Source organism: Myotis nattereri (genome assembly GCF_964212035.1).
Source record: "Myotis nattereri genome assembly, chromosome: 8".
NCBI classification, from domain to species: Eukaryota; Metazoa; Chordata; class Mammalia; order Chiroptera; family Vespertilionidae; genus Myotis; species Myotis nattereri.
In genome coordinates this window covers 25,506,967-25,533,732 of record NC_138083.1, presented here as the reverse complement: position 1 = coordinate 25,533,732, position 26,766 = coordinate 25,506,967, and the positions used below count along the sequence as shown (strand labels likewise).

The 26,766-nt window shown below is 40.4% G+C and overlaps 1 protein-coding gene across 4 annotated transcripts in view; it reads left to right on the top strand.

The window, feature by feature from the left end:
* The first annotated feature begins 22,126 nt into the window (after nucleotides 1-22,126).
* SNAP25 (synaptosome associated protein 25) overlaps nucleotides 22,127-26,766 on the top strand; it is an 82,206-nt gene continuing 77,566 nt past the window's right edge. For 2 of the 4 annotated variants that reach the window (XM_081097382.1, XM_081097384.1), the window contains exon 1: nucleotides 22,409-22,529. The gene's annotated coding sequence lies outside the window, so the exon portion shown is untranslated. Of the gene's footprint in view, nucleotides 22,530-26,766 lie in introns of all 4 variants that reach the window. The other 2 variants (XM_081097381.1, XM_081097383.1) reach the window with 2 other exon arrangements.

The window sequence follows — 26,766 nt, the reverse complement described above, 5'->3', positions numbered from 1 at the left end:
ATATGAAATGGGATTGGCTTTATCTCAGAATATATTACCTATGATAAGGCTAGAGCCCAACCATCAGCAGTCTCTGTTCTCACTGGTCCTTGAAAAAAGCTATGCCAGAGGTCCTATGGAACTCTGTATTAGTTTCTTAGGGCTGCTGTAACAAAGGGCTACAAATGATGTGGCTTAAAACAACAGAAATGTATTGTCTCACAGTTCTGGAGGCTAGAAGTCTAAAATCCAGGTGTTGGCAGGACAATGTTCTCTCTGAGACTCTGGATAGAATTCTTCCTTGCCTCTCCTTAGCTACTAGTTGTGGCTGTCAATCTTCAGCATTCATCAGCTTGCAGCTGTATCATGCCAATATCTGCCCTCATCATTAGATGGTGTTCTCCCTGTGTGTCTCTGTTTTCGCATGGTGTTTTCCTCTTCTTATAAGGACACCAGCCATATTGGATTGGGGCTCACCCTAATGACCTCATCTTAACGATTATATCTGGTACCATTCACAGGTACCAGGGGTTAACTCAACCTATCACTATCACTGTCTCCATTTTTTGGAGGAAGAAGCTAAGACTCAGAAAAACTAACTGATTTGTGTGATGTCGCTATGGTTGATCAGTTGTACTAGTGGCCCTAATTTTTCATGCCCCTCTGTATCTACATCTTTTGGTAGTGCTATTCCATACTGACTCTGGGCTTGGCCATGTTTTGTTTTGGTCAATGGGATAGAATAAACGTGATGTAAACAGAGGTTTGAAAAGTGCTTTCACGCTACTGTTGCATACTTCTGGAACTCTGACCATCGTGTGAATAAGCTCAGACTAGCCTGCTGGATGATGTGTGACCATGTGAAAAGAGACCCCATCATTCCAAATAAATCAGCTTGCACCTTCCAAACCCCTAGTTGATGACAAATGCATGAGCAAGACCCACTAGATCAGATGAGCTCAACTCAAATCAGCAGAACCCATAGCTGACCCACAGATTCATGAGTAATCATGCATAAATGGTTGTGCTTTAAGCCCCCCGCCAAAAAAATTGGGATTGTTTGTTACACAGAGAAAACTAACTGATAAAGTTCTATAAATGGTAAATTGCAGAGCTGGTTGTGGTAAGGAGGTGGGAGGGGGGCAGGTGGGGGAGGAAGAATGCAACTGAATCAATTGGTTATTGCTATGCAATAAGCCACCTCAAAACTTAGTGGCATAAAACAACAATCAATTATTATTTTTCATCAGCCTCTGGTCCCACTAGCAAGTTCAGCAAGTCTGGATAGCTTTGACTGATCTTGGCAGGGCTTGCTCAGGTATCCACTATGGCTGTCAGCTGGCTGATCTAAGATGGCCTCAGCTGGGATGACTTGGCTCTGCTCCATGCATCTCTCACATCCCTCCAGCAGGCTAGCTCAGACACATTCTCTTCATGGTGCAAGGGTCCAAGAGAAAAAGCAAAAATGCAAATGTACTTTTTCAAGCATTTTCTTTCAATAAGATGGCTACTGTCTCATTAATCAAACACACCTCATGGTGAGGCCCAGGACCAATGTGGACGGTTGCTCACCAAAGCTGTGGAGAAAGAGAGGCATGGTAATCTCTGTGTATTAATACAATCAGTCTCCAATAATAATCCAATAACCATGAAGCCATACAGAGAAATGGGTTCTTAGAAAGAACAGCAAAATACCTGCCATTAAGAGGAATTGGGTATTTCAGGTAGCTCAGAAAACAGTGTGATAATAAAGTGAAAATGAGTTCATGAATCAGTACCTGACATAAGTATGTAGGTATAAGTCTGTGGATATTTAGTCTGTAGGTGGCCCCAGCCTGGCCCAGATCTCCTCCGACTGTTTACCTAGCAACAACTCCTTCATATTGACTAAACAGAAGAGAAGCTCCTAAAAGGCCCAAGGGCAGATCCAGTAGGAGCAAAGGTTTTCAAGTGTGGTCTTGGCCTGTGCATGCCTTTAGATGGAGGCAAAGTTTAACATTTCTTGGCTTCTATGACCTTATAATCTTTAGCACCTCTTGACTGTGGAGATGTTGTCATTTCCATTTCTCAAACTGTAGAATAAGATACTCTCATCCTAAGGGGAAAACAGCAAATAATTCAAAAATATATAAGAAGAAAAAATTGTATTATATCTTCTACCCCATCCCGCAGGGATAACCACTGCTTTCAATTTGGGCACTTCTTTCGCTCTTTTTCCTACACACTCACGTTTTGCATGTGTCTTTTATGCATTATTAAACAGGCTGGGATAGTGAGACCAACATTCCACATCACTTTCTGACAGTCCAGGAAGCCAGTCTTTTTGTCTCTCTGTTCAACTCTTGTGCCATCCTTCTCTAACCAGAAAAATACTCGCCCTGGTAATTAGTCCCATTCTGCACCTCTGTGAAGAATAACACAGGAAAATCTAATGTAGAAATGAACCCAGAAAAGTGGGTGAGAGTGAGACAAGGGGAAGAAAAGAAATCAAGATGGAAAAAAGATAAAATAATAAAAATTCTGGAAAATGCTAAGGAGATCCTCAGGTACAAAATTGAATCTAAGGACCTAATGGATGTATATTGATTGCATCCTGGATAAATATGGGTGATGAGCCTAGAGGTCAGCTACCTCTTAACAGTGAGCACGGCAAGTGGGGCCTCAAACTTCCCATTTAATTTTTAGTCCATGTTTAGTCTTATTAATTGGGCCTTTTAAATTGCAGAAGTCTCACCTCCATAAATGCCTTCTACTTTCAATGTGTGTGTGTTTCACTTAGGACTTAATTTAGATGCAGATGCATGTGACAAAAAATGAAAAATAATAGTGACTCAAGGAAGATACACGTTTATACACACTTGCATAAAGAGAATCTAGATTTAGATAGCTTAGGACAGGTTTGGCACTCCATGATACCAAGTACCCAAGTTCCTTTTATCTTGCTGCTTCATTATCTTTGTTGTATGGCCTCTACCACCTGATCCAACCTGGCTACCAAAATTCCATCCATCAACTCTGCATTCAAGCCTGTGCATTGGAGAAAGAAGTGAAGAAGGGTAGAGACTTTTTCTTTCAGGAAACTCCATCCACCTCATGTCACATGTCTTCCTTTACTGCATTGCCCAAAATGTAGTCACATGATCATGGTTAACTGCCAGAAAAGCTAAAAAGTATAGTCTTTGTTCTCATGGGAGGGGCATGTGCCAACTAAACATAATATATTCTGTTTATCTCAGTGGATAGAGCATCAGAGCATTGGCCCATGGACTGAAGGGTCCTGGGTTCAATTCTAGTCAAGGGCACATGCCCGGGTTGCTGGCTTGATCCCACAGAGGGGGTATGCAGGAGGCAGCCGATCAATCATTCTCTCTTATCATTGATGTTTCCATCTCTTCCTCTTACTTCCTCTCTGAAAAAAATAAAAAATATATTAAAAAATAATAAGGTATTCTGTCACTGAGGAAGAGAGAAAAGGGTATATTGAGAGGCAACTAGTAAACTTAGACTATAAGGTCATTAAAATTATTTTTACCACCTGAACTCTTTTGAGAAACTGAGAACATGAATACAGATGATGACTGGTCACCTTAAACTTGTTTTAAACATACAATTTATCTTCTTCAAAAGAGAAGAGAAGGAATGTTGTGCAAGTTGAAGAATGCAGATTTCAAATGATTGAAGTCCAATTGGTCTCCACACTCCCAGAGGCCAGCCCAACCCAAGGAATTGTCTTTCCCATAGAACAGTGGGGAAGATCTTAATTTTCTGGAGAGTTTTTGCTATTAGGCAAGGCAAGGCTCTTCTTACCTTCAAAGAGGAGTACTACTTCAAGTGCCCTTCAAGGGGGAAGGAGGGAAGTTAGTTTTATTCCTTGGGCATAGAACCTCACCTGTGACCAGCCTTCCCCTGCTCTGCAAGGAGTGGGAAGCAGAAAGCCTGCATTGTGTTGCCTGCACCTGAGCAGAAGAAGTTGAGCGTGCTCTCAGGGGTTTGGGGTCATGTGTAGAATGAGATGAGGAGGGCAGGGCAGAAAACTGAAGGTGTGCTTACTTTTTTCTCTTTTGGATACCACTGGAGAGAGAGAAAGATGCCATGTGTTTGCAGCAATTTCTCTCTCTCTCTCAGCTTTCCATTTCCCAATGTATGAAATGGGGACAAGGAAACCAGCCTCTTAAGCTCATTATAAAGTGTTATTCAGGAAATATTTGCCAAATTATCTGGCATTCACCACCACTGAATGTGTACAAGTTCCTTCCTCTTCTTCCTTTTGGAACAACATAAGCTGAAACATTTTCATAAGATAACACGATGAGAAAAGTTTGGCAAAGATGACTAGAGCTGCAATATGCTAGCCAGCCACCGACCACTTGGTGACCATTAAGTACTTGAAATGTGTCTACCACGATTAGAAACTGAATTTTAAATTTTATTTCATTTTAATTTATCGAAACATACATTAAATGCTTAATTCAAGTATTGGAAAATGTTTAAGCTTATTTGTAACAATAGCAGTATGTGAATCACTTTTTGAACTATAAAGTTTTTGAAATTGAAATACAGATCAGGGATTTCCTATGAAAATCTAACATTTGAATTAAGATGTACTCTAAGTATCAAATACCAGATTTCAAAGACTTACTACAAAAAAAAGCTAATATAATTTTTCTTAATAATTTTTACATTCATAATTTTTATTGAGTATATGTTAAAATGTGTTGTATGTATTGGGTGAAATAGAACACATTATAAAATTAATTTCATCTGTGATTTTTTTTACTTATTTAATGTGATGACTAGAAAATTTAAAATGACATAAATGGCTTGCATTATATTTCTATCAAATAGTGCTCAGCAGAGGACAGCAAATAATCAGGTTGAGTTTTCTTACCAGACTAGCTGGCAATTTTAGTCTTGCTCAGACATTCCATTAATTGAGCACCTATTCTGAGCTAGAAATAAAGTAGCAACTGAAAAATATAAAAGCACACAAACAAACTTTGTAAATAAGACAATTATAAATAATATCATGAGTACAAGGAAGGAAACAGAGGAATGAAGAAGGATATTATTAGCCAGAGATGGGGACGGTTTCCTTAGGTGAGAGAGCAGACAGAGGAACATTTCAGTTAAGACTTGAAGACAAAGATGAGCTAGAAGTGCAACAATCTAGATAAAAAGAGCATTTTATGAAAATATTAAATGGTTGTGCTCAAGGTCAGATAGTCAGTCAAGAGTCAGGCTAGGATTATATACTCAGATTGGTCTGTCCCCAGAGCTTATGATCTTAACTATTCGTGAAAGATGCTACTTTTCCCTCTAGTAATAATTTTGTCCTAGTCTTCTAAAAAACAAAATTGTTGACACTATCTAACTGACTTCCTCCTGCCCAATTATATAGAACCTACCTCAACATGTTATCAGTGGGGCATGTCACAGTTAAGATTCCTAAAGGAAGAATCCAGAATGATCCATGTAGGTTTGTGGTGCATCTTGGAGGAAAGCATCCTTTTCTACTCTTTTAAGCCTTCTTTATTTTCTATGACAAGGACCAATTACAAAGATTGCAGAAATTATGGAAATGATTTCTGAGGAAAGGAGTTAGACAGGTGTATCTTTCCAAAACTGTGACTTAATGGGGTCAGGCTAACAAGTTTGAGGGACTAGAAATGACCTAATAGGAAAATAATGGCGATTCTGAGATGGACAATGTGAATTTTGGAGCAGGGTACCAGCCAGCACTACAGTCCAATGGGAGTTAATTAATAGACCTTGAGGAGCAGTCATTCCTTAAGGCCTTTATAGACTGAAAAATGGATGCAATCCACCAAATTGGGTTACAGAACTTAACAGTCGAAGCTCATGAGAGACACTACCTTTTTCTCAGACTTTGGGTCTCAGTACTCAGGGCTGCTGTGAAGTTGCAAATGTATGGTGCTTAAATAAGCTACAGACCTTGATTTTTTTTTTTTCTGATGCTGTGGCTAAGAGCCCAGAAATCTGGTAAGCATTTGCTTTCGTTCACAAAAGGAGAAAGCTAAAAAAATATCTCCATAGGTACAAAAACAGAGATGCAGGAAGATGACCCTGTTTTGCAAGAAGAAGCCCAAATCTGAAGTGATTGGGAAGTCCAAGAGCATGCTGAGATTCATGGGTTTGGAGAAAGGCCAGCAGAGCTGTGTCAAAAATAAAAATAATTCAGGTTGCAAAAACTCATTTTTGTATCATAAGAGAAGTTCTATATCCAGCTCAGATCACTCCCATGAGCTCCAGGTTTGTAGGTCCAATTGTCCACTGGATATCCAAACACCAGTAGAAATTAGCACATCTCACAGTCATTTCAAACGGAACATGGCTGAAATAAGACTTGTTATTTCTATGCGTAGTTTTTCCCATCTAGGGAAATTAGCAACATTTAATTGCTCAAGCCATCACTTCCCACATCTACTCTATAACCAAGTCCAGTTAATTCTACCTCCAAAATATAGTTAGAATTTCTTTACTTCTATTTCCAGAGTCACCCCTCCAGTCCAAGCTGCCATCATTCTGTATGACAGCAACAGCCTCTGAACTGGGGGCCTGGCTTCTATTCTTGCTCCCCAACCCCCCAATCTGTGCTTAAGATGACAGTTACAAGCCAGCCCAGATCTAGGAGAGGCAATGTAGAACTCAAGCTCTCAATGAAAGAGGTGTCAAAGAATTTGTGGCCATTGGGAAAAAAAACAAAAAACTGCTGCACTCATCCTTACAGAAATTGGCACCCATTGTAAAACTCTTCCTTTGGCATTCCCACTGTTTCTGGCCACAGGCCTTGTCCAATATGAAAAAAAAAAAAATCCATACCAACTGTATCTTCCACAAGGTCAAATTTCCCATGGTTTATCTACAAAAACACAAGCCTGTCTCTTTAGACTTTGAGGTGATTAACTCAGACCAGCCCTGTACCCCTTTATTGTTAGTTTAGATAGCCTTCAGCAAATTATTTCATCACTCTGACCCTCAGTTTCCTTATCTGAATTAAGGGTCCTTGTACTGCATCCTCGTAAGTGCCTGACAATTTAGTCAACTCTATAAGAGTTCAGTCATTGACTAGGCTCACAGGCCTTGAATATATAGTTTATAATAAATCTTTAGTTGCATAAGTTATATGAGGACTGTTTCTATTTTAACTTTTCTTAAAGTATGAGATAAGTTTCAAGAAGATTTGGGTTTTCTTGCCATCCCTCCTCCCCAGCAACCCTAAATCACCCAAACCAACTTTAGATGCTATGATTATTGCTACAGCCAATTTTCTAAAAGCTACTTGGTCTTTTTTGACCCAGCCAATTTGTTCCCATTCCAGTTTAGCAAGCACACTCCTATCTGATCTGACCTTTCTTTAAATTCCTGCAAGGTCTTCTTTTCTTTCTAACTCTTCCGTTTCTTTTTTCTTCAATTGCCTTATTCAAAAGAAACTTCTTACCTTTTGTTAGCATAAATTTATAACAAAAAGCAATTTCTCTGTTTGAATTTTCTTTTGTTCTATGATAAAGTACAGTGTATGCTAAAGCAGAGAACTAAAGTCCCTTTTTTACATATTGTGGGTTCATTTAAGCTGGGATAGAAGACAAAGATTATATTTGTTTTTCAAAACTACTTAACGTTTTTAAAATCCATTGTGATTAAATTGTTTATAAGGAGAAAGAATTTATTTTGTTTATTCTCAAACTTCTTTTTCTAAATTTTGGTCCAGAAATATATGTAACTATATTACATATATGTAAATTAGTATAAAAAAGTAAGTTCTTAAGAAAAGACATTTAGTATTTTTAATCAAACTAAATAATTATCAGGTATCAACCCAGAGAATTGAGGTGAGCATTTTTTAAACATCATTTTTGCAATACAATATGCACATGGAATATTACACAAATAATAAAGATATGATTTGATTATTTTTTTTTCAAAAACTGAAAACACCAATGTAACCAACCAAAGGGTTGACTTTTTTAAATCTTTCTGAAGGATTCTCAGTGATGGACTCTTGAGAAAGACCTGTATAGTTGTCATACTTTGTTATTAGCTTTATATAAGTACTAGGGGCCCAGCGCACGAATTCGTGCACCTTAAAAGTAACTGTGGGTCACGAGGCTGTGGTGGGCACAGGGGCAAGTCTTGGGCCATTTTCTGAGCTCCCCCCCGCCCCTCCCACTGCTGCCTCACTCCCAAGCACTGATGGTGCCAGACCCACTCACACCTGCTGATGGCGCCAAGTGATCAGGATCGGCACTGGACACTGGCAGTGGGTGTGAGTGGGACTGGTGCCATCAACAGATGCAAGTAGCAACTGCTGCCCCAATCTCCCATCAGGAGCAAGGGTAGGTGGAGAAGCCCTCAGGGGCGATCAGGGCTGGCAGCCGCTGCTTGCACCTGCTGATGGCGTCAAGTGATAAGAACTGGCGGGGGCACCAGCAGTGGGTGTGAGCGGGGCAGGCGCTAGCAGTGGGTGTGAGAGGGGCAGGCGCTGGCAGTGGGTGCAAGAGCCAGCTGCCAGCCCTGATCTCCCCTTAGGAACAGGAGGAGGTGGAGAATCCCTGAGGGGCAATTGGGGCCAGCGGCTGCCCCCCACACATGCTGATGGCACCGAGAGTGCTGGGTGGGACCTCGGTGTGTGGGAGCAAAGAATTTTCAGTAACCACCAGAGGCTCACCCCAATGACAGCGATCATGCCCTGCCTTGGTCTGGTGCCCCCGTTCAACTGCTCCACCATCCCACCGCTGCCGCCACCGGCCATATTCTGCACACCCCCTGGTGTTCAACGCATGTCATAGCGACTGATTGTTCAGTTGTTCCAGTTGTTCTGCCATTCGGTCTATTTGCATATTAGCCTTTTATTATATAGGATGAGGCTATCCCTCCAAGAAACATTTTATTAAACATTTATTCGTGCTCTACAACTTTTACTTCCTGTTTCACTTTCCAAGGCATTTTTTCTGGTCCCAATTTCATTGGCCAAATGCTGGAGTTTCTTAAGACTCTTCTTTATCTACACTTTCTCTTTAGTTAAGCTTATTTGTTCTCACTTATATATCTATATGCTGAAGACTCAAATTATAACCTGTACTATAGTCAATTAATTGCATTGATGGCCCAAGTAATGGCCCTCTGTGTCCATACCCCTTTGCAATGTGACTTTGCAAGAGGTCCCATTATTAAGTGGAGTTTGTTTCTCTGCCCACTGAATCTGGACTGGTCTTATAACTTTCTTTGGACAATAGAATGCTGGGGGAGTGATGGTGTAGAAATTGTTAGCTTAAACATCTGCTTAATCTTGAAACTTTCTGTCTATCATATGTGCAAGCTTAAGGCAGCCCACTAAAGAATTTAAAAAGCACGTAGGTCATTATACTATCTGACAATTAACCAACCCCCAGACGCAAAGCCACATAGACAACTCACAGCTGAGTACTGAAGTATTTGGGAAAGGTGGGACCAAATAGGACTACCAGCATGGCCCAGGATAATTCACCAACCTGAAGAGATATAAACTAATAAAACAGTTATTATTTTAAGCTACTGACTTTTGATGTGCTTTGTTACACAGTAATAGCTAACTGATGCACTATCTTGGACTTATAAATAGACATACATTCCATTACCAACTTGACATCTCCATAAGACTGTCTCATGGCCATCTTATACATGTTCACCTCTAAGATACTGCATTTTTTTCTAAGGGAAGAAGTTAGTCAACCCAAGAAGAAAGTGAGTTGGCCAGGATTCTATTTCATCATTAGCCCAGGAGAGGCAAGGACCATACTTGACCATCAGAAAGGACATCTGGGCTGGTTATTAGAACTGTTTGTAAAACCTCTAGTTCTACTTCTACTGGGGACTCCACTTTCCCACCCTATAAAGCAGCGGTTCTCAACCTGTGGGCCGCGACCCCTTTGGGGGTCAAATGACCCTTTCACAGGGGTCGCCTAAGATCATCGGAAAACACATATATAATTATATATTGTTTTTGTGATTAATCACTACGCTTTAATTATGTTCAATTTGTAACAATGAAAATACATCCTGCATATCAGATATTTACATTACGATTCATAACAGTAGCAAAATTACAGTTATGAAGTAGCAACGAAAATAATTTTATGGTTGGGGGTCACCACAACATGAGGAACTGTATTAAAGGGTCGTGGCATTAGGAAGGTTGAGAACCACTGCTATAAAGTAAGAGAGGCCAGATAACTTGATTTTCACAATTAAATATGAGCAGGAGTGACATATGTCTCTTCCAGTGGAAGCATTTAAGTTTCTGGGCTTGGCTGATTCCTTCTTTCTTCCAACACTGACAATCGTGGAAGCCCATTCTAGAGTCTCATCAGTAGAAATCTGTCAGTGATTATAATGAAGAAAGTCCATGCTTATCATAACTGGACAAATAGCTTGAAAAATAATAAATTTTTGTTAGGTTAAGCCATTATGAACATGAGGGTGTTTATTATTGCAGTATAATCTTGCCGATTCTGACCAATACATCATCCAAATCCAGGTCATGTGGTTCAAAATGGAAACAATGGGTTTTGAGTATTTTGTTCCTATGACTAAAAATAGAAATGCTATGTCTAGTCAGACCAAGATTTAGAGGCAAGGGATCAAATTTGAGAAAGTCTATTCTAGGCCTGATTTCCTATAGGCATTAAATGCAGGAAGAAATAATACCTTGTCCATGTGAGTAGAAAAATATGTAGAGAGGTTCATTTAAAGTCTGCTCTAAGCTTGGGCCTCTTCTCCTGCCCTGAGGAAAAGAAAGAAGGAAGAAAGAAAGAAAGAAAGAAAGAGAGAGAGAGAGAGAGAGAGAGAGAGAGAGAGAGAGAGAGAGAGAAAGGAAGGAAGGAAGGAAGGAAGGAAGGAAGGAAGGAAGGAAGGAAGGAAGGAAGGAAGAAAAAGAAAGAAAGGGAGAGAGAGAAATGGAGAGAGGGAAAGAGAGAGAGAGAGAGAGAGAGAGAGAGAGAGAGAGAGAGAGAGAGAGAAAGGAAGGAAGGAAGGAAGGAAGGAAGGAAGGAAGGAAGGAAGGAAGGAAGGAAGGAAGAATAAGCTGTGTGTTTCTAAGATGCTTTTCCCATAAAAACCTTAACATTTTCATTGTCTTCTTTCTAGATATGCTAAGATAATCTTTTGTCCTTTAAGAATAAATAAACCACCAAGATTAATATCCAACTTGCTGAGTCACTTGCCTTCTGCTTGAATTTTAACTACAAGCATCTGAAGGCAGCAGCGGGGGAGGCGGGGGCGGTGGGGGCGGGGGGGATACTCATTCTAGAAAGAAAAAAGAAATATTAAATCAAATGGAAAAAATAAAAAAACAACCTTTGAAAATTTTGGCTGTGACATATATTTTCTTATTCTGTAGTAGGAGTCTTGAATGTAATATTTTCATAAAAACAGTAAGGTTTGAACTGGATTTTATTGGAGGAAAGAGCAAGGTCATTAGGGTGAAAAGACCTAAGTTGTTTCTTATTCCAGGGCCTCCTCTATTAACTGTCTGATTCTGACAAAGTCAGCTAATGTTTCTGAGTCATGGTTTCCTCATTTATAAAAAGGGAAAAATGAAACTTACAAGTTGGTAGGGAAAATATAAAATAGGACACCAAGCAGAAATCACAAGATGTTTCTCTCTTCTGTAACTCACACCAATGCTTAATTCTACCAGAAAGTTTCTTTCTCCATAAAGCTTCTTGAAGACTAGCTGTAGAAGGTCAAATTGCAGTCCTAATTCTGCCATTTATTGGAATATTCTGTTAAGTTCTTTACCTTCCTCATCATTTACTATTCACATAATTCTGTAAATTTACCAGCATTTTACAGAGGAAACAGAGGCTTAGAGGGAATTAAAAAGTTGTCCAAATTTACATACAGAATCTTTTAGTAATCTATTGTCACAATAATGCAGTATTATACACCTCTTCAAAACTCAGTGGATCATAACAATAGCCATTTGGTATGGCTCATTAACCTGTGGGTCAACTGAGCAGTTCTGCTGATTTGAATTGGCCTGAGCATGGCCCACTCATGAAACTGCAGTCATCAGGGGATTGGCAAAACTCTCTAGTTTATAGCCAAAGAGCTATAAATAAGTAGCAAGAAGTAGAGTACTCTCTGGTTCTTTATTGAGCAAAATGGTGATTATCGGCCTGCTAACTGATATTCCCTGAATCCTAAGCCAGAATCTCCTTTGGTCCAATACTTTAAACCAGTGCAGGCCTGGAGTAGGGAAATGGGGAGGTCCATTATTCTGATGGAAAGGCTGCCTCCATCCCCATGCTATCCCGAGAGAGGTGATTGCTAGCAGGACAGAGCCTACTAAGGGCACACAGAGCCTTCCAACCCCACCATTTCAAGAGAAGGGCGATCAAGATGGTGAATTCACCACAGCTGGAGATGATTGAATGGCAATGGCCTGATACTTCAGCACAACCCCACATCAGAATGTGGTCCATGAGCCAGCAGCATCAGTATCACTTCCATGCTTGTTAGGAATGCAGGCTCTTGAACTCTTCCCCAGGTATCCCAAACCAGAATTTGAGAAGCACTACTTTAGCAAGAAACACAATAGGGAAACAGCGTTGGAATAGCATCTGCAGTCAGACTTGCTCTCACAGGTTAGTTAATCCTTCAGGTCTCAGCTCCTTGCTGAGCCTCTGACTTCCCACCCAAGCTTTAAATACCTTCAGTTGATCAATTGGCCCACTGTCTGGAATGAGCATTTGTTATTTTTTTTTCTTGTTCAGAATTCATTCCCCTTCTTGTTTAGCTCATTCTGAATTTTGTTTGAGAGAACTCCTTCTCCCACTCCCAGTCCATGTATTTTGGATGGGACTTATCATGGTTCTGACCCAGGCTAGCCAATTAGAGCACAGTAGCCTTCAAGCCACAGTGATTGGTTATGGAAGGAGCACAGGGCCCAGTCCTGGCCAATGTAAAAAGTAGTCAGGAATTTCCCACTATTGGGAAAGTGGCATTTTTTTCTGCTGTTGAGCACAGCTGGTGGAATCTATCTGAGAGTGAAGTCAACACATAGATGACAAGAGATAAATTTTCAATGACATTGTTTGAACACCTAAATCCAAACTTTCTTGAAGCCAGACCTGATCCCAGACTTTTAATTATGTGAGCCATTATGTTCCCTTTGTGGCTAAATTATTATGATTTGGATTTCTATAACTTACAAGCAAAATAGTCTTAAAATACAAAGCTGCCCCATGTCTCAATTTTGCTGACCCCACACAAGTCCTGGCTGAGCTCTCTTTCATTCCTATTCAATTTGTTAAAATAATATCAATCTCTTTATTGGTATTCTCTATTTGGTGATTCATTTTTTCTCATGTTTTTCTTGTTTTATTTTTTTTAGAAGATTAATACAGTTTCATGAAAAAAATTAATAAAATCATGCATTTTAGTCTTTATCCTTCCCCAAAGTGACCATCTTTAAACATTTCAGTTTTAGGTTCTTCTTGGTGTTTATAATTTTAATTTTAAATGGTATACTTCTATTTCTTGATTTGCCAACTTTAGGTAATATGTATTAGCTCTCTTTTAAAGATTAGAACATGATCTAATTGACTATTTCTCTCTTATTTGAAGGCACAAACCTTTGGTTTTCAGTTGGCTAATTTTATAATAATATATATAACTTTATTATAGTCACATAATATAATTAAACTTTATTTGTTTCTTCTATCAACTTTATGCCAATTCTCTTAAACCTTTACCATGTCTAATGAGTAAATTGTGTGTTTACATTAAATAACGCCTGTTCACTTTGAACCCTCCCCAGCAACCTCTTTTAACTAGCACATTATGAGAATTCTACCACCACTTTTATATGTTAGGCCTCATAACATTTAGATTACATTAGGTAAAGGTCATTATCTTTTGTGCTTATCCTCAGCTTGACTGTAAACTTTAAAAATCAATAAATCGCATTTACAGCATTATGATTATATAAATACTACTCTAATTCAAACTTATTTATTTATTTAATCCTCACCCAAGGACGATTTTCCATTGATTTTTTCAGAGAGAGTGGAAAGACAGAGAGAAATATTGATGTGAGGAAAACACATCAATTGGTTGCCTCCTGCACGCAGTCCAACCAAGGCCCGGCTGGGGAGGAGCCTGCAACCGAGTTACATGCCCTTGACTGGAATCAAACCCGAGTCCCTTCAGTCCACAGGCCCATGCTCTATCCACTGAGCCAAACCGGCAAGGGCTGAACTGATTTATTTTCATGCTTGCTTCCTGGTTTTTATTTTAGGAAAGAAATTCTACATTAGTTCTAATATTTACTAAATTCCTTGTCTCCCTACATTTTGTGGAGTCTTTTGTGAGTTATTGTCTTTGCTGAGATACAATCCACGGAAAATGTTTTTATTTGCAGACAGAATGCATAAAAAGTAAACCTTCTGAGTCTGTGTATGTTTGGACATGTCTTTATTTTGTCCTTCATTCTTTATTAACATTTTGGCTGGGTATAAATGTATAGACTAAAATTTATTTTTCTTCCAATGTTTGAAGACTTATTCCATTGCCCTCTACCATCTGGATTTGCTGATGAGAAGTCTGATATTGGTGTGATTCATGTTTCTTTGTAAGCAACCATCCTCTTCTCCTCTATAGAGGTTCTTAAATCTTCCCCAAAGAAAGTGGAAAATCATTCAAAAGAAGAAACATTTATTATGTGGTACTAACTCATCAGTGAAAAATACTTAACTGCATCATATTAATGGCTGAGTGATTATTTAACAAGTCCTGGTATTAAAAAGGATGATTCAAAGAAAAAGAAATGATATAGGAAAGCTTGATTATCATCTACCATAATAGGAAGTTAAATGATAGTCTGTTTTATAAGTCAAGAATTAGCAATGTCAGCATATTATTTAGAAACGAAAAGGATTTACCCAAAAGGAAAAGCTAATGTCATTGAAAATTGTTGCCTTTGGAATAAGCTATAGATAAAATATATAAACAAATATATAATCTCAAAATGAGAAAAGTTCTATGAAAAAAAGTAATTCCGGTAAGAGAAATGATCAGGTTTAGCTAGTTTAGATTGCAGAAGACTCCTTTGAAAAGAGTAGCATTTGAGAAAGTGAGACATGAGAAGTCTGGGGAACAATGTTTCAGGTAAAGTTAATAAAAATGCCAAGGTCCTGAGGTGGGAGTGAGATTGATTGTACAATTAACAACACAGGCCAACGTGATCATTACAGAGGTAAGTAGGTATTAGGAAATGAGTTTGGAGAGGTGGCCAGGAGCCTGAGCTTGTAGGTTAAGACAAGGATTTCTACATGTTATAAGAGCCATTAAACATTTTTGAGGAAGACTTGTCTTTTTAAAGCATTATTGTGGCAGCTACATGGCAAAATAGGAAATAGAAGACAAATTCAGAGGCTACTATTATAGCCCAAATAAGACATAACGGTGACTTAAACTAAGGTAGAGAAGTGGTTAGACTTAGAAAAATGTATTGAAATAGAGCAATTTTGTTAAGGGTTGGATGTGCATGTGAAAGAGATCAGTGAAATAAGACAAGATTTTCACCCTGAGGAACTAGCTGCCATTTACTAATGTAGGTAATACTGGGAAGGGGAGCCATTTTGGAGTTAAAAGTCACAAATTCTACTTCATATATGGTAGGTTGCACATCCATATTTGCTTTATATTTCAGTGCAGTTATTGAGTAGGAACTTGGATATACAAGCTGAGTTCAGGAGATAAATCAGGACTGAATATGTAAGTGTGAGATTACTAGAGGCCCGATGCATGAAATACTTGCAAGAGTAGGCCTTCCTTCCCCCAGCTGCCAGCACGGGCTTCCCTCCCAGCCACCGCTTCATCCGGAAGGACGTCCAGAAGGATGTCCAGTCTAATTAGCATATTACACTTTTATTATTATAGATTAACACATAGATGCTATTTGAGGTTCTAGATTTGGATGAAATCACCATGAAATGAGAGTATGGAGATGAAGAGAAGCCAAAAAAAGAGAGAATGAAACTAAGATGTTTTTAAGCTCTAGTTTAGTAAATGGGACTCCTAGTGAGATTGTTCATTGCAAATGTAAGAAGAGAAGAGTAGAGGAAATCAACTGAGATGCCTTGAGCCTTCAGATGACAGTACTTAGTAAGAAGCTAGGAATATGATTCTGAAGCTCATGAGAGAAGATGGGAGTGGAAATATATAATTAACAATCATACATATATAAATGATGGTTAAACTCAAGGGCCTGGATCAGGTTCTTTCAATTTTTTAAAAAACTATATTTTATTGATTTTTTACAGAGACGAAGGGAGAGGGATAGAGAGAAACATCAATGAAAGAGAAACAGTGACCAGCTGCCTCCTGCACACTCCCTACTGGGGATGTGCCCACAACCAAGGTACATGCCCTTGACCAGAATTGAACCTGGGACCCTTCAGTCCCCAGGCCGACATTCTATCCACTGAGCCAAACTGGCTAGGGCAGGTTCTTTTAAGGCAACAATGTGAAGGAAGGAATGGGACATTGGTTCCCTTGGTGTATCTGGTCAGTACAGGAGTCTGGAAAATTAATCAGAATGTTCACATATTAATTGGAATTTAAAATAATGATTATTTTTATACATACCTCAGAGAATTGTGAGAATAAAATGAGATCATGTGTATGACAGTGCTTTAGAATCTGTACAGGGCTGTATAATTATGAGCTGTTCGATACTCTTCCCTTTGGCTTAGAGTACAGAAGTTTCATGGTGGACAGTCAGGACCTGTTCCATGGACATATGGAACTCTCAGAGGGCTTGTTGGCTCAGGGAAATGTCTAACTTAACCTGCTAAGCATCACAATTTTTCTGCTTCAACCCATCTGCTATGGAAAATGAAGATCCAACAATAATAGAGAGAAAGAGAAGTGAGGACACCTGATAGAGTAATAAGAAATGGAATGATTGGTACAGAGTGTCAGGTGAAGCCAGAGGTTAAAATAGATGAAAGCTCATTGAATGGGACCATGAAATCATTGATGCTATCTGCTGAGATATTAGAGTGTGCCTTGCCCAGCCTGGTGCCTGTTAGCTGGCAGAACTGTCCTGCCCTTCATAGCCAACACTAATAGAATAGTCCCAGATATCCTTGCTTGATTTCCAGCCAAAATCCTGAACTATTCACGTCAACCCATCTCAGCCTGGTTTTCACTGCTGCAGTTGTTGGCCCTTGGAATCAATTCCTACTTAAGATCTCATATCATTCCCTCAAAACCAGTGGTCAACATGGTTGTTCTGTTATGACTCCTGGTTGAGTCCCTCGGATATTTTTTCGTGCAATTGCTGACCCAATTCTTATTTATGCTCCTTATTAGGTATTGATCTCTGAATTCCCTCCTTGATTACACATGGAACTCTTTTCCTTTGAATATGATGCTTCTGTTTACTCCAGGTAACCACGTTTCCAGAATAGATCCCTCTCTTGGAATCCACCTCAACAAAGCCTTGTGGTCAGTGTCCTATAAACTCATCCCATTAACAAAGGACCCCTAAAGCTACTAATGAAAAAAGTCATACACAAACCACAATATGTTGAAGCAGAGAGGTTAACTGTAATGTGAAGCTGTGATAGTTAATTTTATGTCAACTTGACTGGGCCAGCTGCCCAGATATTTGGTCAAAAATTATTCTGGGTGCTTCTGTGAGGGTGTCTTTGGATGGGTTAATATTTAAATCAGTAGAGTGAGTAAAGCAGATTGCCCTCCCTAATATGGTGGGCCTCATCCAGTCAGCTAAAGGCCTAAATAGAATAAAAAGGCTGATTCTCCCCAAGGCAAGAGAAAGTTCCTCTTGCCTGACAGCCTTTAAACTGGAACACTGGCTTTTTCCTTCAGATTCAAATTGAAACAAATGCACTTCCCGGGTCTTGAGCCTGCTGGCCTTTGGACTGGAACGACACCACCATCAGCTCTCCTGGGTCTCCAGCTTGCCCACTCACCCTGCAGATCTTGAGACTTGCCTGTCTCCATAATCACATGAGCCAATTCCTTACAATAAACCTCTTTGTATATACAGAGAGAAAAGAGGGGGAGAGAAATTTTATTGGTTCTGTTTCCCTGGAGAATTCTAGCTAATATAGAGGGGATGAGTCTGAGGGGCTGGAAGAGTCCGCACTAAAGCATAGTGATTATGAACTTGGACACTGCTGTTCAAATTCCAGCCATACCATATATTAGCTGTGCCCTTGGTCAGGTTGTTTAACCTACTTCTGTATGCCCTCCTCTGTTTCACCTAAATTCCAATATATTCCAGTGCCAAGCAAATGGCAGCTAAGTTCATACAGATGAAGAAACCAAGGTCCAGAGCCATGAAGTGATACATATCTAGTTAGTAGCTAACAACAACAAAAATTACCCTCCATATTAAAGCAGTCACACGTCATTGCTTAGAGAATGTTAAAAATCTCATCAAATTGATATATTTACCTTAACCAATATTTCATCATGACAGACATGATGATCTAAATTACTTCACAGTTTCCTTGTCCTCATTTTACCTCTGAGATAACTGAGGTACAGAGAGGATACAGAGCTAATAATATTCCAAAAGACTTATTGAAGGAATGCTGTGATCCCTTTCAAAGAGCCTTTTTGAGGTTTGCTCATTTTGGCTACTATTTCCTCCTTCCCTCTATCCCTAAATGTCACACGGTTCTTCCCTCCTACTTGACCGCAGGCATGTCTCAGCATCACAGTGGTCCTCAGATGCATTCCTGTATAAAAGCCTATCATTTGATGCATTAAGGAACAGGAATGTGGAAGCACCTGGCTGCTGAGCACTCTTCCCCTTCCTTCCTACCATGCAGTTCTTAGTAAAGAACGAAGTGTTATTTAAAATTCTGGGTGTGCCATCTTATTTTTTTCCCCTCAACACAACAAGCCAGAAACAGAAACAAATATTCCTGGTGGTCGTTCTACCTCTCACAAGATATGTCCCTACCTCAGAGGCTTCAGGGAACAGAGACAACCTGGGGAGTTTGTATCTAAAGCATTTATGCTTTTGATGGGTGCTATTAGGTCATTATCAATAAATGGGGTGGGGACTGGGGTAAAGGATGGAAGAACTATAAAGAGAAAGAGGCAAACAAGCCATGTGGAAAGCAAACCAAGGAATCAAAACAATTGATCTGTTAAATTTTATATCCTTCTGCCCACGTCCTGTGCCCTCACAGTGTTGAAATATTGTCACAGGGTACCAGGCATGCTCCAAAGGAGGGCCTTGGAGAGGGGGTTTCTGAGTTGGGCTCTTTCTAAACTACTTTCAAATTGACTTTGGAGAGATCGTACAGTATTTTACAAATTATATATTTTATTGTTCTTCTTCATAAAGATGTAATTATTTATTCAACTGTGAACCTTGCACCTTACCTGGGAAATACCAATTAAATATTTTGGACCTAGAACTATATTACTTTGGGGCATGGTATACCAGAAAAAGCTTTCAGAGATTGAATTAGCATAGTGTAAATATCCATCCAGCAGAGCAGGTAATTTTCTCATTACTCATCAAATGAGTTCCTAAGCATTAGTTACTCTGCATGCTGGTTCTTTGTAGAAATAACTCACAGGCAGCTGAATCATTTCTGAGCAAATTTTTCATCACCTTCTTTCTCTGTAGGATTTAGGGATTTATAGACCCTGAATAACATGAATCTGCTGGTTCCCTAATGGCAAGAATGACTATGGATTTTTTTTAAAAAAACAAGCATTCTCTCCAAGGCAAGAGAAAGACTCATTATATTAAATATAATAAAGACTTATTATATTAAAGAATAGATTTAGGGCTATCTTGCCATCCTTAGTAGACTTATACTTATCCAATGTTTATGTTTCTCAAATTAGCCTGCTCCCTCTCCCAGAACAAGATAAAGAACCTCTCACATTTTTAACACAAGCACAGGAGGATGCAAAATGCTGCAGCCACCATGAGATAATCCTGTAAGGCCTGTAGTATTTTCTGTGATGCTTTGAATCCGCCTCTCTCCTCTTATCTGTAATTTTTAAAGATGTCAGTGTGGGGCATCAGCAGTTAAAAACTCAGAATACCGAGCCAGTTCTCCCCGGTGGCTGCCATACATCTTTTGCCTGCAGGATGAAAATACATCACTGACGTAGTTACTTTTTTTTTAATTCTGGAAAATCCCCCACCTCCTCCATTCCTTCACAAAGCTTTCAATCTGAGGGCCATAAATATGTTTTATTTCTCCCCCACTGCAGGCTTATTCCCCCCAAGCTTCCACATGTCAAAAAAAAGTGACAAATTTTAGGGGGAAAAAATCCTGTCTACAAAGGATGTAGTAACATTGTATTGGCCACTTCACCCATTCCAGTTTGCTTCATAATGAAAGTAAGAACTATAACTAGAAGTTTTATTAGCTATTACGTGTCTAAGGACCTTGCAGGTTTTGTTCTTTATTGTCTAAGAATCTTAAATGTTTAATGAATATTTAAGCAAACAAATTTCAGCAGCATGCCTTATTTTAGGAATCCAGTTTTAATAAAAATTCAAACATTATTTGTTAATTATTATTGAAAACATTAATATTTCAAATACCCTTTGGGTCAGGGAATCTTTATGAAACAATGCCTTCTATTTATTTCAATTAAAGGCATCCTTTATTAAATTTTTATAGATCTGCTTGCTCTATCCTCCCCAACCCTTTTACAACTCTGCTTTCCTCCTTTCCTGAGATTTATTCTTATTGTCTCTCTCCCTCTCCCCCTCCCTCCTTCCCTCCCACTCTACTCCCTCTCCCTCTTATAGTGAGCAATTAAAAGGCTAAGCTTGGTTCTCAAGCCAGCAAGTGTGTGTGTGTGTGTGTGTGTGTGTGTGTGTGTGTGTGTGTAGGGAGAGAGAGAGAGAGAGAGAGAGAGAGAGAGAGAGAGAGAGAGAGTTGGGGATGGAGAAGGGAGGGGTGGAGACAAGGATTTTCCATTGCCTAAAAGAGTCCAAGTTTCAACACTGCAAGACACGACTTCTAATCACATCCTTCCGGGAAAAGTACAAGCAGTTCCTCAGCCGAGGTCCCCCACCTCCCACGCGCTTCCCAGCCCGCCCTCCCCGTGGAGAACCCCGCGGCAGCCTCCCAAACACCTGTGACTCATCCGAGAGGCTGCCACAGGGGAACTATTTGCATAACCCCCTCTCCCTAGGCGCCTAGGGCGCAACAAGGAAGGGCAGTTAGGATTATTGCTTTATGATTATTATTTTAATCTGTCATATGACCACGCAAGTAGGCTTTCTCCCCACGCCCTGTTTTGAGCATCTGGGGGTCCCCAAGCCAGCCTCAACTAGTACCCAGGTTTGAACGAACTACCAGAATTTTGTAGCGTCCCAGCGATCCTTGCACCCGCAGCCCTCAGCATTCCCCCGGAAGTCTGGACGGTTCTATTAGGCGTGTACGCGCCTCTGTAGACTATTCCTAAGAAACCTCACATTAAAACCCAGGTTCTGATTGCAAATTCAACCGAAAACAGCGTCATCTGTTTTGCCCTCCGCAAACAACTCTCAACTCTTCGTCCTTGAACTCCAGCAAACACACTTTGTTGGGGTTAACTACTCTTCCCTCTCCCTCCCCCCAACTCATTTGACATCGCCCAGTGATAACTGCTCTGACGTACTTTAAAATAACGTGCGCGAGTCTCCCTCCCTTACTGACTACATTAACACGAACTCCAAGCCCCCGATGCTGCTTTGATAACAAGAAAAAAAATCACTCATAAAAATAGCAACCTACGTAGCCTGTCCATATTTGGAGCTGGTGATGGTTGACAGGAATGCCCCTTTGGACCCTCTCTTTTAGAAAAAAGAAATTGCAGTGGAAATGTTCACACCTCCGCCCTCCACCCGCCACCCCCCACCAGCCCTCGCCTTCTACTCCTCTTCTGCGCCCACCTCCCCCCCCCCACCCCCCCCCCCCCGCCGCCCCGCTTCTGTGACTCAACCAAAGACTCAACTCACCACGGGAAATTTTTTATATATAATCACATATATATCGCATACGTACATACATATATCTCATATACACACATTACATACGCATACATAAATAGCACATGCACAAAGAATATCAGAAAACCAGCCGCGAGATAAACGTGTTTGTCCGGAGACCGGCTGTTAAAATGGACTTATAAGAATCTCCCATTCGGTTGTTTATAAAAGACTAAAATACAAAGGTTTGCAGTACAGTGCACGGGGAGCTGAGTCTAGCGCTGGGCACCGTGCGGCTCCCCTCCTCCCGCCCCCAGGCTCGGCCCTCCCCCCGCCCTCCCCCTAACACGCTCCCCCGCCCCTCCAGGAGGTGGCTATTAAAAGCTGCTGACGTCAAAAGGGACGGCCATCTTTGATGAGGGCAGAGCTCACGTTGCACTGAAGACGAAACCTCAGGGAGGTCAGGCGCTGTCTTTCCTTCTCTCCCAGCCTGGTGGCTCCTCCACACTCGAAACCTGCAGGGTCCGGGAGAACACCACCCTCGGGAGAAGCCAAGGTAAGGAGCCCACTCCCCAGGTCGTGGACCTGGCTGGATGGCGGCAGACCCACAGGGGTCTGTAGCTGGGCAGACCAAGTGAACTTGGGCAAATACAAGTATTTGTGCACCTAGGGTGCGGTATTCCGTGTGTGCGCGTCTGGCAAGACTCCTGCCTGGGGCTTTTTAAAGTGTTTTCTAGGTGAGCTGCTTGGGGAAGAGATGAATGGAGACACTGCTGATGGAGCGATTCGGAGGAAGCGCAAGGATACGTACTAAATAATAACTTACTCTTTTGAAACAGCAGTAGGGTCCTCTCTTCCATTTTGCGATGCAGTTTTCAGAGATGTTTAGGCTGTTGGGGTTTTTTTTCTTCTTTTCTGTAGGCCAAAATAAACAAACCCTGTCGTTTTGACCCTATTAGTATGACTGTTGATGTTAGGGCGCTATTACCCAGGGACGAATTGGGGGAAAGGCAGGGTGTGGACGCTGAGGAGGCGAAAGCAGAAAGGGGAGTTCCCGCCCCGGGCAAGCTGAGCCGCAGCAGCAGCAGCCGCAGCAGCCTCCATGCCCTACGGACTTGATTTATGCCGCCTGCTCCTTGTCAGCTGCGGGCTGGCGGGAGGCGGGCGGGTCGTGCTGGGTGGGAGGGTTCTTCGGAGAGCTGGCGGGGGTGGGCTGCCTTGGGGACTGCGGACGACCTCACTCAGTACCCTGGACAGCAACACCAAGGGACGGCTCTGGGTCCCTCGACCTTTCAGCACCGCGGACAGCGATCCGGCCTCAGTGTTGCATCTACTGCAGAGATGCCTGGCCAGGCAGCGCTAGATTCCTGGGCTGCGGGCCAAATTGCCTCTCTCAGACCTGTGTCTTACAGAGACTCCCTAATAAAGCAGACATAGTAGGTAAAAAGAAAGAAAGAAAAAATAAATCCTGCCCACAGGTACTCCTTTGCAGTCAATTACCTGCTCTCTCATCCCCTCAGTTCCTGCATAGCTTCATAAATAAATAAATAAATAAATAGTCCACTTATGGAAATTTTATGTGTGGCCCTGTTTCCCTTTTTTAGATATGAAATAAACACATTTTGAAAAAAAAAATCTTCATTTATCCAGTTAAATATCAAGGTTTTCGTTTGTTTTTGTGTTAGCACAGAGTAGATCTGTGTATAGACTTTGGTAGGCATAAATGAGGGATACAGGAAGATGCCAATAGGATTTGCTTATAGGAGAGCTGTATCTCCATACATATTTCTATTTGACAAAAATATGGGGGTAGTTTAACTAAGCAGAATCAACTTTAAGAATGAACCCCTCATCCTTTTCCTTCTCCCCCATGCTTATACGTAGGCATGAACCCAATCACATAGCCAAAAAATACATCTCTGAGAAATATTGCAGATCTTAGAGGATATACATTGAACCTCTTTGGCCATGGTTTCAGAGTGAGTGGAAGTATTTCCTATGGACATTGGTTATCTCAGGTGATAGTTTCTGATTTTGACAACACTAAGTCTGGTTTTCCTTGGGAGAATCTAACTGTGTCCTTCATGGTAATGTGAAAGGACCATGGTGTTAGACTGAAATTGTACTCTGACCTACAGATCTACTGCAGTTTCTGTTATAGCACTGCGGGGTTTTGCTGAGGCCGGTGATAAGTACTTTAACCATTGTCTACTCTGAGACTTGGAGCCTCTTAGTGAACACAAATTATCACAGGGATATTTCCAGCTGTTTTATACAGTTAAAGTGTGCATATAATGATCAGGAGCAAAATTGGACTATGTGAGTAGTTGTTAAATAAGAGTAATAGTATATTATGTAAGGACATATACAACGCATTGAAGAAATGCCATTATGATCTCCTGAAAAGCTTCAAGGTCTTGGATTGTGTTTGGTTAGTTATAACTCCATTTATTTGTATACTAGAAATGCTCAAATGCCCTGTCCACATAGAGAAGGTACTTTCTCTTGGCTATTTATTTCCTAGTGTTTTATAATTATTTTTATGAGTAACCATGTGCTTCCATGTATGTATTGATTTGTGATTATAAATGGGTGTAAAATTATTATTCAACAGTATATAACTACATGGAATCGTTTTTATAACTCTTCAGTATGCAGATGAAATAAACAACTGTGCCTTAGTGATGGGAAGAGGGGAGAGAAGGTGGGTAGGAGTTATCAGAAAGCTTCGACTTTATGCTGCATGTCCAGACAGCTCCCTGCGTAGTTGTGTCAAATGAAGAAGCCTAGTGCTGCCGGAATTACGTGCTTGGACATTAGTAATTACCACTGGGTTTGTTTGCTAGTGGAGGACTGGAGTGCGGGGGCAGGAGGGGGTGCGAAGGTAGAAGACTGCAGTGAAGCTGGCAAAGGGCACAGATCTGGGAGGAAGTGGCGATGTGCACAATTATCGAGCTAGTTCTAGAATAGCTTACTGAGAAATTAAAGGAAAACATAATTGAAGCATCAATTTAACATTTACATTATTGATAAAATTCAGGGGAAAAAATCAAGAGATTTCTTGTTTTAAATTTTTAAAATTCTGAGCAATATGAAGAGAAGAGGCAGGGGCAGATGGACATAGGGATATGCCAGGAAACATTCACGCAGACCCTCGAATGGTACCTGCTTTTTTGTTTATTGGCATTTTCTGCACTACCACCTTAGCATTCAGAATACAAAACAATAATCTCCTTAACCTCTCCATAATAAAATCTCCCAAGAATTCACAATTTTATTTTTACTTTGTTAAACTTGTGCAACCACACATGCACAAACACAATATAAACTGCCCCTTAATTAGCTTGTCTAAAGACATTGCTAAGCTCTGAGAGTTAAGCCTGGAGTGATGGTTATCAACCAAAAGATTGATGTTTCTGCCAATAGAACCTCTTCCTGTAGCAACTGGCCTTAGCAGAACATTAGGTTTTGATGATTAGTAGAAATGAGAGATAATTTGAGAAATAAGTTGAGAGAGATGAAGGATAAAATAGATAAACCTGATTTTTGGATGATGTACTATGAATGAACTATTTTTCTCACATCATGGAACTGCTTTGCAATGCTATAAAGATAAGAAAATTGGTGTTTACAGCCTCTGTGCTAGATACGTTTCTGCAATGTCATCCCTTGTCAGCAGGGACCAACCTGATAGGAAGCTATTGATCAGTCAGTGAGCACCAGATACATAAATGAACCCCCTGGAGGATATAAAGTCTCATGTTTATATGGACAGATGACTACTGTGATGTGAGAAAGGAGGCAGGACTTAAGCTGGCTTTTGGAAACTAAAGAGAGGAGGAGGAGGTCTGCTAAGTAAAAGTTACATCATAGACAGAGCTAAAGTTAGGCAAGCCCAAGTTATGGTCAGCAAACCCTAAAAATGCCCATCCATTTGGGTGGAGTGTGAAGCTTGTGTAGGGGAATATGCTGGAATGAAAAGCTGGAGCCTTCTGTGGAAGGCCTTGAATGCCAAGCTCAGGATTTGGTACTTTATCCTCTAAAGTTGATTCCTGAGCAGAAGCTGATGTAACAAAGTAACCAGCTCTTTTTTAATATCTAGGAGTTGTTACTGAGAGAGTGGATTAACTTGGCATTCTTCCAGAAATAGAGGGAAGCAATCATAAGGGATAATTAATTTTAAAAAATAATCGGTCCTCATTTAGGCATCTTTTAGGATCATTCTTCAGGATATGCAGATAGACTTATATGTCCTTCCCAGAAGTTAATTATAAGTTTCAATTTTCCATTACTAACTAAAACAAATTATTCAAGATGAGCACCTACCAAAGAGACTTAAAAGCAGGTCAGGAATCTAGTGATAAGGGGTACCCAGAAGGTGCGCTTGAATAATAATTATGCATAACACTCTCGTACCTTCTGAGTATGCCACACTGACTGGATGGATAAAAAATATATACCAGTTTTCCTGTGTATGTTTCAGGCATCATGATACATAGAAACAGCCCCAAGTGGCTAAAACTGGAAAAAAAATTAGATACTATAGTAAAATTTGGGAAGACAGAGGTGAAATGAGCATTTATACTATTTCTTTTCCTACCATCCTTGCTGACATTGGCTGATTACCCTTTCTTAAGGGCTAGCGTGAGGTCTGAACCGTACCCATTTCCCTTTTAATCTTTTACTCTCACAGCAGAGCTTCAGAATTCCAAATGCTGATGGAACTGCTGAGCCAAAATAGTCAATGACTTTGTGTAGAGGAAGAAATGGCAATTGCAGACATAAATCTTGTT